Source organism: Impatiens glandulifera, chromosome 6 (genome assembly GCF_907164915.1).
Source record: "Impatiens glandulifera chromosome 6, dImpGla2.1, whole genome shotgun sequence".
NCBI classification, from domain to species: domain Eukaryota; kingdom Viridiplantae; phylum Streptophyta; class Magnoliopsida; order Ericales; family Balsaminaceae; genus Impatiens; species Impatiens glandulifera.
Genome location: NC_061867.1, coordinates 10,263,064 through 10,269,063, shown reverse-complemented (window position 1 = coordinate 10,269,063; position 6,000 = coordinate 10,263,064).

Genomic DNA, 6,000 nt, shown 5'->3' with positions numbered 1-6,000 from the left:
GCTGGTTTCGGGATAAGAAATGCTAGTTTCAGGATCAGAAATGTTGGTTTCGGGACCAAAAATGCTAGTTTCGGGACTAGAGAAGCTGGTTTCGGGACCAGAAAAGCTGGTTTCGGGACTAGAAATGCTAGTTTCAGAACTAGAAAAGCTGATTTCGGGACAAGAAAAAGTAGTTTCGGGATTAGAAATACTGGTTTCGGGACCATAAATGGCTCTTTTTTACAACCCTAATTGAAATTGTTTCTGCAGCTAAACCCAAAATGTAGTTAAACCCTAATCGCTAAATTCTAAACCCTAAACCAATCATCTAAACCTAATCATCTTAACCCTAATCCAATGCACTAAACCATCAATGCTAAACAGATTCGATTATAAAAAGATGAATACATGGTGTTTTTACCTTGGAGTTGGTGTTGTTTTGCTGGATGATGAACCTGCACCTGCACCATCACCTGCATGAAGACGAGAAGAAGTATGAAATGGAAGATAAATGGAAGATAACGAACGATAGATAAACGGAAGAAGACTTACCATTTCGATCGATTGAAAGGGAAGTCGATAAAAATGAAAGAAGAGAATCGCCGGTGGGTTTAGAAGAAATGAAACGAAAAAGAGAGAAAAAAAGGTTTTGGTTTTGTGGGGAAATGAAACGTTTCAATTTATTTTATTTTTTCTGTCTCTCTCCTACCCATGTGGCAAGGCCACGTAGGATTCGTTGTCTTGTTTTCGCTAACATTTCGTTGAGTTTATCATTCATCTTGTCAATATTATTCCCTCACGTCCAAGTGATGGAGAATCTCTTCATCAATGTTTTACGAAATTAGTTGGTGACAACAATGAACGTTTCATTATTTTTTCATTCATTTTTTTTTTTCTCTTTTAAATAGAGAAGTTTATTATCTTTAGATTTATGGTATGATATAGGTAGACCTTTAACACGTATATAATGTAAAATAAATAATAAAAAAGTGTAAAAATATTTTCTAAATCAAATGACAAAATATATGAATTAGACTAGCGCTGAGAGATTTTTTCACATTTAATAAAGCACCGAACCTCATCTATGAAGATAAAAACAGCCGCAAAATAAGACTGTAGGAAAGCTTCTCAAAGTCCACAGAAGACAAATGTTAGATTTCGACATTTCATCTGAACGACCAACCAAACGACCAACAGAAGACTTCTCTTCTCGAAGATCCTAAAAAAAACAGGTTAGGGGCGTTTGGTCACTATCTGAGACTGATGTCTCTTTGATCACTATCCGATGATAAAAGTAATTGATTTTAGTAATCATTCTCTATTAGTTAGGCTAGATTTTAGTTATATTTTTCTTTTACTAATTAGTTTTTTAATTAGCTATTAGTTAGGAATTTAGTTAACTATTAGTTAGGAATTCAGTTATGCTTTTCATAAGTATAAAATTGATGTTTGTAAATCAACAAATTAATAATAACAAATCATTCCTCTTATAATTCTTTTTCTATTCACATCAAAAACAATAATCAACTTGTTCTTCATATATTTTAACTTCTAAGAATCTTAATTAGGTGTTTGTCAGTGTTAATAAACAGGTTTGCATCTATGATCGAGACTATCCTAGCGGTGATGTCCGACTATCGAACAACCGAGAAATTCAATTGAAATCCGACAAATGAACAGTCTGCGATCGCCCGCACTGCTTGTTATATCTGAAAAAAAAAAAGTCTTTCAGGCCTTTTGATCCTTCAGCCTTGTTTTTAAATAATAATGTTTTGCTGTTAGAATAGAAAAGAAAAGAAAGAAATACCAATATCATAAATAATATATATTATACAAATATATATATATATATATATATATATATATATATCGTGATATTATTGATAAAATTAATAAATAAAAAATTGAAAACAAATATATATAATATTTTTTCAAAAAAGTAAATAATAAATTAATTATTCAATATGAAATACTTGCAAAAATCAGTCAAATGAAGTGCAATAATAAATAAATAAATAAATTTATTTTTTTATTTTTTAAATTTAACTCACTCAAAATTGTTTCAAAATGGAACTAAGCCAAATAAAACTCACTGCAAAATATTTATAGTCTAAGGGTCATACTATTAATAGAGGGAAATTTGACGAAATAACCCTCATAAGAGGTTTATTTTCAAACTTAGCATAGGCCAAATAAAATTTTCAAATATAACCTTTTGCCAATGTCAAAAGACTCTTTTGCCCTCAAATTAAAAAAATCAACCTTTTAGTTTCTTTTCTTCTCTCTCTCATCTTTTCATATTTCCAAACCGTCTTCCCTCATCCCCAGTTTCTTCCTCTTCCAAACACCCGACGACGACAACCACGATCCTCCCCCAAACACCACCTCTCCTCCGACGACTAACCGAGCCCACGACGACTAACCGAGCCTCCGACGACGATCCAAGAAGAACGAACGACCTTCCAAGGCATCGAACGACTAGAACGAACTAAGGTTGCATATCGACTAGAACGAACGAACGACTATGGAGACATCGAACTCCCGAGGCATTGAAGGTGAGTTTTTCCCGTTTTCTATCGTTTACCTTCAATGCATGCTAAAATCGAACTATGGTTTAGGGTTTTAGTCATCTTAGTGTTTAGGTTTAAGTTTAGGTTTTAGGCTGACTAAATCGTTATGGGTTTGAAATGGATCTGTCGAAGGCTGTTGCAGGTTGTCGAAGGCTGTCACAGGCGAATGCGCATCTGTCTGCGACAGATGCGCAATCGTCTGCGACAGATGCGCATTCGTCTGCGACAGATGCGCATTCGTCTGCGACAGATGCGCATTCGTCTACGACAGATGCGCATTCGTCTGCGACAGATGCGCAATCGTCTACGTCGTTTGCGATATGTATCTCTCAATCTCCATTTTATGTTTTGTTTACTAGTCTATGCATGTGTTATTTTGATGTTTATAATCAATGAATGAGCATAACTTCAATAGCTTGTACGTTTGAATGCTTTTGAGGCACACGGAATAGGCATTGAGGATGGAGTCCGAATGAAATGTGTAATAATAACATTAAGTGGGCACACAGAATGGGCGTTGAGGATGGAGGGAGCCCGAATGAAATGGGTAATAATAACAATGGGTGTGGAGAGGTGAATGCACAAAGGGATGATTAGAGAGAACCTTCAGAGTATTTTCTGAACGACGAAGAGACTTATAATGGGCAAAACGATTGGCGTGATGGAGAGGGTGAGTTTGATTTAAATGCTAAGTAAAAGAGGAACAATTCTAAATTTGAATCCAAAGAATGATATTTTGATTGATATGTTTGTGAATTAGAAGGGTTTTATTTTCATCACTAAGTGGTGGTGTTTGTTGTTGCGGTTTTTTTGTCATAATCATTTCTATTGAAATCAGATTACTAGAAATGATGTTTAATTGTTGATATATGTGTTGAGAAATTAAGTTTTATTTAAACCAATTAGACATGTCATGATATTGATAATTAATAATTTACTGTCCAATATAATAATCATGTCCAATTTAATAATCATTAATCAAAATATTTATATTATTGATGTTTTTTACATAAAATGAGTGTTATTTGAAAACAATCAATTGGAGCTGGGTACTAAGATTTAATCATTGTCATCATTATTTAAATTATCACCATGTATCATTTATTGTAACACTTACTTTGAATGTTTTAAACAATTGTAAAAATATCTTTATTTATCTGACAAAGTCTTCGCCATTAAATGAACATCGCTCTTTTCATCGTTATAGTGCATTGCATTGTCGAACACTAGCCTCATATCAGCAAAATGTCACGAACATTCTTATAACCAGTTCCATCATTGGCCTCCATTTGATTCTTTATAGTACTGAAATACATAGGTCTGTCAATAACCTATACACACTTTCCAACATTAAAATCAATAGAAATGTAAACCATAAAAGAAAAAAGTACCTTAACTCATAGTAGTCATCCAACCCAAGACCTTCAATATCAACATACTGTATAAAGGGTCATGTCCACTTGTGCTGAGTTATCTGATAAGTAAATCACAATGTCGGAAAGCAAACTAACATTGTTTGTACAAACAACCAAGTAACCAAAATGTCGCAGACGAAAAATGCATCTGGCGAAAAATGCATATGTCGCAGACGAATGCGCATTTGTCGCAGGCGAATGCGCATCTGTCGCCTGCGACAGATGCGCATTCGCCTGCGACAGATGCGTATTCGCCTGCGACAGCCTTCGACAACCTGCAACAGCCTTCGACAGATCCATTTCAAACCCAAAACAATTTAGTCAGCCCAAAACCTAAACCTAAACCTAAACACTAAGATGACTAAAACCCTAAACCATAGTTCGATTTTAGCATGCATTGGAGGTAAACGATAGAAAACGGGAAAAACTCACCTTTAATGCCTCGGGAGTTCGATGCCTCGGATAGTCGTTCGTTCGTTCTAGTCGATATGCAACCTTAGTTCGTTCTAATCGTTCGATGCCTTGGATAGTCGTTCGTTCTTCTTGGATCGTCGTCGGGGGCTCGGTTAGTCGTCGGAGGAGAGGTGGTGTTTGGAGGAGGATCGTGGTCGTCGTCGTCGGATGTTTGGAAGAGGAAGAAACTGGGGATGAGGGAAGACAGTTTGGAAATATGAAAAGATGAGAGAGAGAGAAGAAAAGAAACTAAAAGGTTGATTTTTTTAATTTGAGGACAAAAGAGTCTTTTGACATAGACAAAAGGTTATATTTGAAAATTTTATTTGGCCTATGCTAAGTTTGAAAATAAACCTCTTATGAGGGTTATTTCGTCAAATTTCCCTTAATAGACTGGTGTTATTAACACCTAATTTATTAGTCGTATGACCCTTAGACTATAAGTAACACCTAATCTATTAGTAGTATGACCCGTAAACTATAAGTATTTTGCGTGAATTTTGTTTGGCTTAACTTCAGTTTTGAAACAATTTTGAATAACAAACTTATAAAATGAAAAAAAAAATTTATTTATTTATTATTTAATATATATATATATAATTCATTAATAGTAACGAGAGAAGTATTTGAAATCCTCTACTACCAAAGTAGTGTTCCAAAGTAGTGTTCTGTTCTCTCTCACAAAGGGATGGATCTATTCCTTCTCAAAAGGGGAGAGACACTATTTTAAATAAAATAAAAAGTTTTTCTTTTATTTACAATAGTGCCCCTCCCCTTGTGAGAGGGAACAGAGATTTTACTAGATATGAGTGATGATTGAAGAAATGATTGAAGAAATGATTACTATTTATTTTTTATTCTTTTATAAAAAATAACTATTCATTTATGTTTTCTTTTGATATTTATAAACAAGATTAAATTTAAAAGTTACAACTTTGAAGTCAAAATAAAAGAAAAAAAATGAATTCATTTTTAAAATGATCCAAATAGAAAAATCCTGACAATTAAATCAAAACTGGTTAGAAAGATCAATGATTTATTTCAAAAAAAACAAAAAAAAAAACCTATATAAAGGGAATTTTGTTAAAAAATACATAACTATTTTAAATAAACCCTTTTAACAAAATGGAGGGACAAAAAAAATATATATATATATATATATAAAGAATTAAAAAAAATGTTAACATGAAATCCTAGCCTCAAAAGAAGTTAATTTGAACTTTTATCTATAAAAAAAATATATTACATTAATAACGTTAATAAAAAAATTTGATAAAAAAAATTGAACTCAATATCAAAACCATCAAAATTTAATTTAAATATCAATCAATCATCAATTAAAAAAATATCCATATTTGATTGTCATAATCATTGACAATTAAGAAATATATTGACAAACCAAAAATTATTAAAATTGATTAATAACAATTGTCAATTAAAAAATATTTTATGAAACCATCAATTTAAAAATATTTTATGAAACCATCAATTTGATTAACATAACCCTTGTCATTTATAAAATATCTTGATAAATAAAAATGGATAAAACAATTGATTTTTAACAAACCAAAAACAATCAAAAT